This window comes from Rhineura floridana, chromosome 2, assembly GCF_030035675.1.
Source record: "Rhineura floridana isolate rRhiFlo1 chromosome 2, rRhiFlo1.hap2, whole genome shotgun sequence".
Taxonomy (NCBI): domain Eukaryota; kingdom Metazoa; phylum Chordata; class Lepidosauria; order Squamata; family Rhineuridae; genus Rhineura; species Rhineura floridana.
The window spans coordinates 177,391,168-177,403,741 of NC_084481.1; the positions used below are offsets into that span (position 1 = coordinate 177,391,168).

The 12,574-nt window shown below is 40.6% G+C and overlaps 1 long non-coding RNA gene across 2 annotated transcripts; it reads left to right on the forward strand.

Moving 5' to 3' along the window:
- The first annotated feature begins 288 nt into the window (after positions 1-288).
- LOC133378374 (uncharacterized) lies at positions 289-12,574 on the forward strand. 2 transcript variants are annotated; one of them, XR_009760986.1, is made up of 3 exons: positions 289-392; positions 5,172-5,231; positions 12,178-12,574. It is a non-coding gene; the product is annotated as an uncharacterized LOC133378374 (long non-coding RNA). The 2 variants fall into 2 exon arrangements; XR_009760985.1 differs by lacking the exon at positions 289-392 and adding an exon at positions 1,186-1,258.

The following is a 12,574-nucleotide window of genomic DNA, read 5'->3' on the forward strand; positions in this document are numbered from 1 at the left end:
AAGGCCAGAGGACTCCCCTCTGCTACACACACACACACCTCCCACTCAGTACATCTTCACCGCCATATCTGCACTCTCCTTCTGCTGTTGCTGGTGCTGCAACTGGTTTGCGCAGCATGCACAGGCTAGGGCTACTCTTTTCCATAAGGGGTTAAGGAGCTGGGAGCTCAGGAAGAGCAATCAGCAGCTGGTCTCCTTGAGGAGCAGGGTAAGGAGCTGGGAATGAAAGTTGCTCGCACTTGCTGAGTTTATTTCGGCCATCCTGAAGACATCTTTAAAAAATAATAAATAAGTCTTGGCTCTTCACAGCCTCCCCCCGGATGACTTCCCGGCCCCTCTGGGGGTCACAGACCCCAGGTTGGGAACCACTGATTTAGAAATTAATCAGAAAGGTATGTTTACCTGTGAAAGTGTGTTAATCATGGATGACTTAGTGTATAATAAAGATGACTTTATAGCTCATGAGATGATGGTTTCTTTGATAATCCAGAAGTACTTCAATGCACTTTTTCAGCTTTCAATTAAAAATATACATAATAAACATAAAGTGTGCAAATGTGACAGGTGTGGAAAAACCTTCCTTTCTTCTTCCAAGCTTCAAAGACATTATCTTACTCACACAGGATAGAAGTCCTTTCACTGTATTCTTTGCATGAAGACATTTAGACAGTCCATCCATTTAAAAAAACATCAGCTTACCAATACTGAAAAGAACCCACATAAAAACTGTGTGCGCTGGTTGAAATTTCAAAATCTGAATTTGCCTGAAGTTGTCAGTCATCTGGGAGACTGCTTTGAATTTAAATCTTCCATTTAATTCTCAGACATCCTCTATAGTCCTCTGACTTTTAGAAATCCCAGTCAACCTGTGTAGCTGAAATCAAAATGGAAGCAGAGTTTTGAGGAAGCTATTCTTAGCACTGATTGTAAAGTTATTTCATTCTGCTTGGATAATAAAAAGCTGAAAATGGACCAAAGTGCTAGTTGCTGTTACGATGATTGCTCTACCAGTGAAGAGCAAAGGAGAAAAGTTAAGAAGGTTTAGCAATGTAGGCTGTGAACACACCAGTCACTTACAGCAAAGAGTTTTCATTGGCCACATCTGGAGGGGGAACAGGATGATCTGCTAATCAGTTGCGAATTTAAAAACACCACACTCAAGCTGATCCCACCAGGTTTTACAGTTAAAAGGGGTGGCGTTTGTCATGTGCCTCCATTTTCAGAAAAGAGATGGAAATGCACTGCAACTAGCAGAACAGTAAGTGTGTCTCTACCTGTAATGTCTGCTTTAAGATGTTTAAAGCATCCTTTAAAAACACACAATTTAATGCATGCTGAACAGAAGTCTTTTAGATGTTATGCTTGCGGCAAAATATTCAGGCCAGTCCCCCACCCCACCCCACTCCCTGAAGGCATCATTTTACCTACTTCAGATAAAAGATCATAAAGTAGAGACCTTCTATAGTTCCAGCAAATGAAACAAGTGCTTTTGCATGTTCTGGTTAAAAGCAAGAGGGTTTTTGTGCATATGCCACACCTGATGTGCAAATAGAGAAGACAAAAATAAGCATTGAAAATGGAAGAAGCTTTTTTGAATGTCAGCATTTTTAATTGGGTTTATATTTTTTAAAAATGCCTTCTAATACTTTAGTAGGGATATTTAGAGTGCATGGTGTTGTCAATTGCTGTGTTGTCTCAGAGGAGAAGAAACAAAATGTTTCGATTTGTAACTTGCCGTCTCCAGTGGCTTCAGATGTCACCCCAGTGGGCTGGGATTGATGGGAGTTGGAATCCAAGAGCATTTGGAGGGCCACAGGTTTCCTCGCCACTGAGCTAAAGAAAGGAACAAGGAAAATATGTGTAGACGTTTGTATTTGTATAGTATTTCCACAACATGGTAGCAGTCTGTGCCTTTTGGTATAGAATTATGGTGAGAACCGTTCCATGACAGATTAAGAGTGCTGATTTAGGTGTGTGTGTGTTTCCTTTTATGAATCTAGTTTACACACTGGCCTAAAATGTGCTGTGAGTTTTCTTAGGCTGAATGACAGGTGCCAAGCTACCTAATCCTAGGATGGTAGAACAGGGGGTGCGAAGAAAAATGGTGGTGGTGGTGGGTCATCTATGATCCCCCTGTCTAACCATGGTCTTAAAGTATGTATCTGGTTCACCTGAGAATATGGTGTACAGCAATCTATCTAGTTCAAGGTGAATTTTCTATGAGGTTTACTGTGCACTTTACTTATAGACATCAATGGTGGAACATTTTTCAGAAGTTGTCCTGAATAAATATTTATACACAAACCAGAACAGCACAGAAGGCTCCTTTTAAAGTCCTGAATATTTCAGAAAGCATCTGTTACTAAAATGAGACATCATGTACAGCCAATCATTACTGTTTAATGTGATAAAAAAAGAATTTTTGCTATCTAAAAAATACATACCAATACATTTTGACAAATCTCATTCATCTGAGAAGGCTGGGTCCACAAAACAGAGGCAACTAGCATAAGAGACTGGAGGTGAAAACATGCAACATGCATAGTCTTTACCTTTAAAAAAAAACACTCTGCTGATGTTCTGGTCTCATAGACAACATCTACAAAACTAGTCTGATTTTTCTAGTGAGTTTGTGGCTTGCAATGAGAACTTTCAATCAAACTGTGACAGTGTTGTAAATAGGAAAACATACTCAAATTGGATTACGGATTGAAATACCTGTTGGTGATAGATTTCAATCCTCCAATACAAAGATAAGCACACAGATGTCCACAGTTGTGAATGTGCTTATGCATATCCGACTCAGCTTTGGACCATGGCTACTGCGTGGTTGGATGTAAGAATAAGCAGCTTATTTCACATGATTCTTGGCAAGATGTAAAGGATTTATTTTAAATGTCCTTGTTCTGCAATCTCTCCCAGACGACAGCAGCCAACAAATGAGTGCTCTCAGAGCCCCCAAACTTTCCTTCACAGAGGCCTTTGTGAGCCCCTTGTGAGACTCATCACTGAGCTCTCCCTGGGGTTACTTCCCTCAATACCTGCTCCTGGAAGGTGTGCACTTCCTTGTCTCACCACTGTGTTTCAGCCCAGAAAGAGTTTCCTGTTGTTCTCTGCTGCATCTCCCACGCTGAGACATTTCTTTGCTTCTAAGTACCACTTCCTTCCCAACCTATGCTGCTCCTATGGCTGCTGTCTCCTCCAATGTCTCTCCCTCTTTATAGCATGCCTTGATGGAAAGTGCTTCCCACAAGGCTGCAAGGAGGCTCCATGGAGACAAGGTTCAGCTCTGTCAAGCCTCTGACCAGTCCCAGGTGCAGCCAGCCTCTTAACAATGTCGAACATCTTTATACAAATGGCACCCAAGGCATTTTGCAACACAAAAATAATTAAATTAAAACCACACATGGAACTGAGCCTTAGGGATGTGTTGAAGCACAACTACTGTGGCCAGGATCCAAAGAGTCACATGGTAAACTCTGTTTCTCCATCCAGACTTCTTTTTTTAATGTAATTTTTATGGGTTTTACAAACTTTACAAATTCCATCACAGATAAATCTATTAAAATCTGCAAAAATAAAAGTAAAATGGATCTCAAAATGAAGAATAAATCGAACCTGTTTCTTTTTCACCAAAGGAAACTACAATAAGCAGGAACAGAATATCATAAAAATAAAAATTGATTAATAGTAATAATATTAACCTAACCCACCCCTCCCATCCCAGCAATATGCAGAAATAAAACTTTATAGGCAACTCTTGTCAGTATCAATTCTTTGTAATTATTAAAGAATCTATGACCAGAAAAATCATTTATAAGAATATAAAAGGGCAAAGTAAAAGTCAAACTGCAGTATCAAGGCTATATACTACCTAGGGGATCCAGAGTATCACCACAGCTCTCAGGCGTTCCAAACTTGAGCATTTTGCATGGGTGGTTTATTTCCATATTCACTTTGATTAACATATGCAACAAACAGCTATCATGTATTTAAGAAATTATCTATCTTGGTCAGTCCTTCAGCCAATCGAAGTTTGGCCGTTAATTTTTCCAAAAAAAACAGGTACCAGACCTTTTGGTACCAATGATCCATTGTAGCTCCAACTAGGTCTTTCCAGTGAGTTGCAATAGTGACCCTGTAACCTATGTCAGACTTATTTTTTAAATTCTTATTAGCCCCTTCAAAGAGATTCAGAATTGCAAGTTATGGGGATGTTTCTGGAACCGAGGCTGTGATGCTTTGTATTTCCTCAAAGACTCAGGTCCAGAAAAGTTGTACCCAGGTACATTCCCATCACATAGGGTGATAGGTCTTGAGTGAAGAGGAATGTGAACTGAATTGATCTGAGAAAGGTTAACAGGAGTCTTTTAACATAGAGTCTCTAATTTGTGGAGATGAGGTATTAACCAATGGTTTATTCCATAACGACCTCTACTCCTGCTCATCAACCACGCCTCTCCAATCTCCCTCCCATGCCTTTTTTAAACCAATGCCATCGCCACACAATGATAGCAAAACTCCATATATTTGGGAGGCAATCCCCTTATCCCTGTTTTTGGTGGCCAGAACAATGTTTTCAAATGGCAAAAGGACTGAAGTGGCTTGCATTTTGATTTCAGGTCGAGCTAGGAAATCTAAAATCTATCTCCAGTGTAACCACTGGACACCTTGTCCTCCTATAGCATCGTTAAACGCTTGTTGAGTAACCAAAACCTTATTTGTGAAGAAATCTCAAAATCTAAAAAAAACCCTGTTCCCTCCAAGCTTGCCATGGTAAGTTTCTATTCCTGTTTTTTAAAAATGGTGAAAAAATAATGGTGCTAATCCAGAGGGATTGAACAATAAACTCTTTCCCCAGTGGCGCCAACTCTGTATCAGCGTCCTGGTGAATGTTATTTCTTTTCCTGTTTCCATGTGGATTTTGACATAGTCTGAAAAAATGTAGTTCCAACTGGAATACTTCGTAAGATTATATTTTCCAAAGCTACCCATCTCTTCATTTTACAATCTAATATTAAGTAGATTAGATGATATAACTGGCTAGCATCATAAGAATATTTCAGATGTGGAATACCCCAACCCCCCTTTTTGGTGAAATAATACAGTAGCGACTATCTAATTCTGGGTGCCTGTCACTAAATATGAACTTTTTCAATTCTTTCTGCCAGATCATCAACTGCTTATCTGTGACATGCACTGGAAGAACATGGAAGACAAAGTAAGTTTAGGTAATGTCATCTTGACTGCTGCAATTCTGGCTGATATAGTTTTAATGTTTTCCATCTATATAATTTGACTCTAATTTTATACCAAAGTGGTCTATAATTAACTAAAACTAATTTCTTAAGGTGGGATAGTGGTTAGGTGTTGGACTACAACCTGGGAGATCAGGGTTCGAATCCCCACATAGCCATGAAGCTCACTGGGTGACCTTGGGCCAGTCACTGCCTCTCAGCCTCATGAAAACCCTATTCATAGGGTCGCCATAAATCGGAATTGACTTGAAGGCAGTACACATCATCAATTTAAGATTCCTATGCACTTGGATTCCTAGATATCTCACCTGTCTTGGACATATGTTTATGTCCAAGGCAGCTGAGAATTGTTTCTGGAAATTAGGTGGCAGATAAAAGCACATAGCTTCTGATCTTCTCAGATTTATCTTTAATCCAGAGATATTAGCCAATTGCTGAAGTTCATTTTTTATGTGTGGGAAAGACTCTAAGGGGTCAGACACCAAAAGCGCCATGTCATCTGTGTAAATACTCAAAAGATGAGATTCTTGTCCAATTTTGACTCCCTCTATATTATTATTGCTAGGAGAGAGATAGCAAGTGGTTCTATAGCTAGAAGGAAGAGGAGGGGAGAGAGAGAACACCCCAGCTTTGTGCCTCTGAAAATATTGAATTGCGGAGATTCACTCATATTGTTGCTGTAGTTGGGGAATATATTTTATGTAAAAGTTCAATAAATTGATTACCAAAATTCATTTTGTGTATTAATTCAATCATGAAAGGCCAATGAACACAATTGAATGCTTTATAAATATCTGAAGTTAAAAATGCTAATGGGGATTTATTATTTTTGTTATAATAAATTAAATTCAAAATCTGTCTAATTGGGTCTGCAATTTGTCTTCGGGGAAACAAACCTGATTGATATGGGTGAATTAATTTCTTTATAACTAATTTTAATCTATGTGCAATAACTGAAATGAAAATTGTATAATCAGTGTTTAATAATGCTATACGTCTATATGAATCAACTAAAGTGGGATTTCTGAAAGGTTTTGGAATCACAGCAGGTCTTGAAGTGGACCATGTCTGAGGCAGGGGATCCCCATGAAGAATACCATTAAACAAAATTAGCAATTTGGGAATTAAAACCTCTTTAAAATGCTTTAAAAAATCATTAGTGAAGCCATCTGGGCCAGATGATTTGTTCGATTTCATGGAGTTAATAACTAATTTAATTTCCTCTCAGGTAATACTGTATCTTTCATTTCTTCTTTCCCCTCCTCATCAAGCTGTTCACAGCACAGGCCGTCTACATATCTTGTTGTCATATCTTGTGATACTTGGTGTTCCCAATACAAATCCTTAAAAAAGGATGTGAACACATTTCCTATGCCCTCTGATGTCCAAGCCCTAGAGCCATTCGATTTCTGAACAGTGAATTCTCTAGAAATTATTTGTCTCCATTTGAGTCTTTTGTTAAAAGTCTGGAGCCTTTACTGCCATATTTTTTTAAAAAAATTGTTTTGTGTATAGCACATTAAACAGAACTTTATTTGTGGCAAGGAGATCTAATTCTTTTTTGTTCCACTTTTGGGAGAATCTTAGGTGAACCAGTACTTCCATATATTTTCAATAAATTTGCTATATCAGTCTCTAACGCTTTCGTTTGTATGTTATTGTGCTTCCCAATATTATGTAGTTCTTTAATATAGACTTCCCTAGCCACCACCTTCATTGCCTCCCACTGAATACCAATTGGCATTCCTGGAATATCATTCTCCTTAAAATAATTGATTAGCTTCCTTGAGTCCATCTAGGGAGGCGATTGGACCCTTGGATGATAAGGGAGTCAAAGGTGTACTAAAGAATGATAAGGAGATTGCAGAGAAGCTAAATGAATTCTTTGCATCTGTCTTCACAGTGGAAGATATAGGTCAGATCCCTGAACCTGAACTAACATTTGCAGGAAGGGATTCTGAGGAACTGAGACAAATAGTGGTAACGAGAGAGGAAGTTCTAGGCTTAATGGACAATATAAAAACTGACAAATCACCGGGCCCGGATGGCATCCACCCAAGAGTTCTCAAAGAACTCAAATGTGAAATTGCTGATCTGCTAACTAAAAGATGTAACTTGTCCCTCGGGTCCTCCTCCGTGTCTGAGGGCTGGAAACTGGCAAATGTAACGCCAATCTTCAAAAAGGGATCCAGAGGGGATCCCGGAAATTACAGGCCAGTTACCTTAACTTCTGTCCCTGGAAAACTGGTAGAAAGTATTATTAAAGCTAGATTAACTAAGCACATAGAAGAACAAGCCTTGCTGAAGCAGAGCCAGCATGGCTTCTGCAAGGGAAAGTCCTGTCTCAGTAACCTATTAGAATTCTTTGAGAGTGTCAACAAGCATATAGATAGAGGTGATCCAGTGGACATAGTGTACTTAGACTTTCAAAAAGCGTTTGACAAGGTACCTCACCAAAGACTTCTGAGGAAGCTTGGCAGTCATGGAATAAGAGGAGAGGTCCTCTTGTGGATAAGGAATTGGTTAAGAAGCGGAAAGCAGAGAGTAGGAATAAACGGACAGTTCCCCCAATGGAGGGCTGTAGAAAGTGGAGTCCCTCAAGGATCAATATTGGGACCTGTACTTTTCAACTTGTTCATTAATGACCTAGAATTAGGAGTGAGCAGTGAAGTGGCCAAGTTTGCTGACGACACTAAATTGTTCAGGGTTGTTAAAACAAAAAGGGATTGCGAAGAGCTCCAAAAAGACCTCTCCAAACTGAGTGAATGGGCAGAAAAATGGCAAATGCAATTCAATATAAGCAAGTGTAAAATTATGCATATTGGAGCAAAAAATCTTAATTTCACATATACGCTCATGGGGTCTGAACTGGCGGTGACCGACCAGGAGAGAGACCTCGGGGTTGTAGTGGACAGCACGATGAAAGTGTCGACCCAGTGTGCGGCAGCTGTGAAAAAGGCAAATTCCATGCTAGAGATAATTAGGAAAGGTATTGAAAATAAAACAGCCGATATCATAATGCCATTGTATAAATCTACGGTGCGGCCGCATTTGAAATTCTGTGTACAGTTCTGGTCGCCTCATCTCAAAAAGGATATTATAGAGTTGGAAAAGGTTCAGAAGAGGGCAACCAGAATGATCAAGGGGATGGAGCAACTCCCTTATGAGGAAAGGTTGCAGCATTTGGGGCTTTTTAGTTTAGAGAAAAGGCGGGTCAGAGGAGACATGATAGAAGTGCATAAAATTATGCATGGCATTGAGAAAGTGGATAGAGAAAAGTTCTTCTCCCTCTCTCATAATACTAGAACTCGTGGACATTCAAAGAAGCTGAATGTTGGAAGATTCAGGACAGACAAAAGGAAGTACTTCTTTACTCAGCGCATAGTTAAACTATGGAATTTGCTCCCACAAGATGCAGTAATGGCTACCAGCTTGGATGGCTTTAAAAGAAGATTAGACAAATTCATGGAGGACAGGGCTATCAATGGCTACTAGCCATGATGGCTGTGCTGTGCCACCCTAGTCAGAGGCAGCATGCTTCTGAAAACCAGTTGCCGGAAGCCTCAGGAGGGGAGAGTGTTCTTGCACTCGGGTCCTGCTTGCGGGCTTCCCCCAGGCACCTGGTTGGCCACTGTGAGAACAGGATGCTGGACTAGATGGGCCACTGGCCTGATCCAGCAGGCTCTTCTTATGTTCTTATGTTCTTATGAGTGTGTCCTTACAAGGTGATGAACTGAGCAGCCAAGGATGCAGCCGCCAGGTAGGGGTAGCATTCAAGCGTTGCTTTACCTCAATCACCACTATTATAGGGGCATGATCTGTTATTCTGATTGACCCTATTGAGGTGTCTACAACTGAAGAAAGGAGCATATCTGATAAAAGATCCCATCCAGCCATGAATGTGTATGATAAACCGAAGGAAGAAAAGTGACACTATGGTCATTAGGATGTATTTCTAACCAAGCCTCTTTTAAATTGTGATAAGCAGTAAATTTAAAAAAATCCTTTTAACCATATTAGGCAAAGAATATTTTTATCCCCCTGTGAGGTTTTTGGAGGTCTGATTCAGTCTGACTGCATCTACTCCCTTTACGTTAATATTTAACTCACCTCCCATAACTAGTTGACCAAGTTGAAACTTGGGGAGTTTTTTGAAAATTGTTTTAAAGAATTTTATCTGTCCTTTGTTTGGGGCATATACTGTACCAAAAACAAATGTTCTTTTCCTCCAAAAAATCCTGCTACAAAAAGAAAACATCCTTCTGGGTCCATCCAATTTTTTTGTACCATAAAAGGAAAATTACACCTGAAAATTATGGCTACTCCCTGTGCTTTCGACATGCCTGCAGCTAGGAATTGCTCTCCAAAATATCCATGTTCTAACAGTGCCTCTTTTGGTTTTGGTTTATAAATTTCTTGTAAAAAAAGGACTGAAGGAAGCATTTGTTTCACATAACTCATAATACTTTTCCTTTTGAAATCACACCCTAGACCTTTTACATTAAGAGTTACAATTTTTAGCTTATCCAGATCACTCGTTTATGTAAAGAAATTAAAATATTCTTTCTCCGGTCAGAGAATTTTTTTTATTCTGCCATGACACTATCAATTGCCCTTGGATTGCCCACCCCTTCCCTAATCCTTCCTTGCAACCCTTCCCCAACTCCCACAACATACCCCCCAATACTAACCAGAAAAACATTAACAACCAGTATAATCGCCCAAAATCTGATCTAACATAAGTGGCCTTGGGTCTTAAACACAGCCAACACCTGGAACAAGCTCTAAAATTAAACCTTGCACACCTTTATGTGCAATTTACAGGGGGATGACTCCTTGAAACAATGATCTAATAAAAGGCAGTGTATATACATTGTTCCCTTAGACCCTCCCTACTCTGGGTAAACTATATATAATGAACCTTACAAATTAAGAAAATCGATGCAGGGAGGAAACTCTCCCACACACCTTTTTTTCTTGTTTCCATTACAAAACTTGAAATATAGAGCAAATTATAAAGCATTTATCACTACAATTTGATAATCCAAGCCAGCCACCTTTATTCTGAAAGCACACTGAAGACGATCAATGCGGTTATTTAGAGATAGTCAAGTGGCTGATGAGGTGTTTGGAACACTAATATCATAAAGAACTGGCAGACATGAAGAATCTTTTGTCAAGGTATTGCATTTTCTAAGTGTTCCTTTGTGGTATTTTGTCTCTCATCTCTGTCCCTTGTTTTGCCTGGGGCTGTCTGTATCCTCTTCACCCTCCATTGCAAGATCGATTGTGGCCTGTGTGTGTTAGCCTGGTTTGGAGCTGGAAGCTGGAAAGACAGAGAGGGGCTAACTCTCTGTGCTGAATCCAAGGCCATGGCTTTGGGTAGTCCCGTAGAAACCTAATGGGGAAAGCAAGATCATCATGGTGCATTGAAGACAACTCCTAACTAGTTTCTGAGTACTTTCTGAGTGGCATAAGGAAGAAGGCTGTGTGAGGAAGAGTGGGGATCAGAAGTCTGGATGGAGAGGGCATGGCCAACGGGGCTGAAAGATGGCTGCCTAGTTTCCTAGCTCCACTTTACTCCGGGTAATGTTCCCAAATTAACAACAGCAATTCTTAAAATCTTGTTTCGTGACACACTTTAGACCCTCTGGGGTATGCTACCAACTCCTTCTAAAACTAAGGAAGGGGTTTTAATTTTGGCTATTTTCAGCCCCTGGACACAGAAGGCCCAAATGCGACAAAGAGACCAGCTCTCAACAATATGGCGCCCAGCCAAGCAAAAGGCTCATGCGTAGGGTTGCCAGGTTCAGGGCCTGATCCTGATCCTGTATCTTTTGGAGAAGAGAAAGTCAGCCAAGTGCAGGTGTTCTTATAACACTGTAATGGGAAAAACCACAAGGTGCAATTCTCCCTTCCCCCTGCTGCACAACTTTTAAAGATACAGAAGACCTCTTGGTTGCCAGGGAACCCTACTCATGCGCAGCATCCCAGGAATCTGGGGGCTCTTTTCCCACTTTTCAGGAGGAACTGGCCATACAATTTAGTTCTTTTAAGGAGGAAATGTAGCTGAGAAGCAAAATTGAAGCTTCTAGAGGACAAAATGGAGATGTTCGGTAACAGGCTGGGGGAAATAGCAACCTCTGCATCGGAAGCTTTGGACATGGGATTGGTGATTATCCCAGGCAGTGGTCCCAACTTGGGGAGACAGTTCTAGCCAGAGTAGGAGAAAGTGCTAGGCACAGAGCAGAGCTTGGAAAAGTTACTTTTTTGAACTACAACTCCCATCAGCCCCAGCCAGCATAGCCACTGGATTGGGCTGATGGGAGTAGTAGTTCAAAAAAAGTAACTTTTCCAAGATCTGGCACAGAGTAAGGGCACCTGGTCACAGTTTCAAATCCAAGTAGCAAAGTCACTTTAAACAAAGGTCAAGTTCCAACAGGACAAGGTCAAACAAAGCAGAGGATTAAATTTGTATATGTGAGGTCAAGCAAAAGAGAAGTCAAACTCCAAAAAGCAAATCATCATGGCAAGTACCTAGATAGCTTGCAGTGGTGCCTAGGATGCCAGTCAATCAAGGCCACTCCAACAACAAGCAAACATAGACTGACCCTTAAATAGACCTGCAGCCCACCCCTAATGAGTGGAGCCTCTGCTCTTAAAAGGTCTCAGCCTGTCTTAGGAGCCATGGACTCTGGTGGTGTGGGGGAAACCAGGCTGGAATATGAAGAAAGTATGGCAACCTTTTCAGGCCAGAGAGGCATTACAGGCTCCTATAGTGTTGCAACTCTCAAGGAGACAGGGATGTCAAATAGTGGTTCACTCAAGAAGCCCAAGGTGATGTATGTGAGGTTCCCAGACGCTCTTCCACTCATGTGTAAGCTTAGTCTAGACCTGCTTAACTTCCTTTCTTTTACAGATTTATAAACAGCTTCATAGCCTGAAGCCACTGGAAGCGGTATACAAGAAGATAAAGTGAGATAAAACACACACACAGATGCAGACTCTAAAAACAATAGAACTATTTCTACAGATGTACAATTAATATTCCATAAAATGACTTGGTCACACTTCAGGGAAAGCCTTCTTTCAGGAGCTGTCTAAACATCAAGATGCTAGGTGCCAGTCTAATTTCAGCTGGTAATTGATTCCAGAGGGCTGGAGCTGCAACACTGAAAGCCTGGTAGTTTCCAATACAAACTAAGTGCATGTGGGGGCATGTAATACTCTCAACAGTGCACCATCTGTGGAGTGCAGTTGCTGGGTAGGGATATATTAGGTGAGGCTGTCCCTTAGGTGACCTGGAACCATGTTAT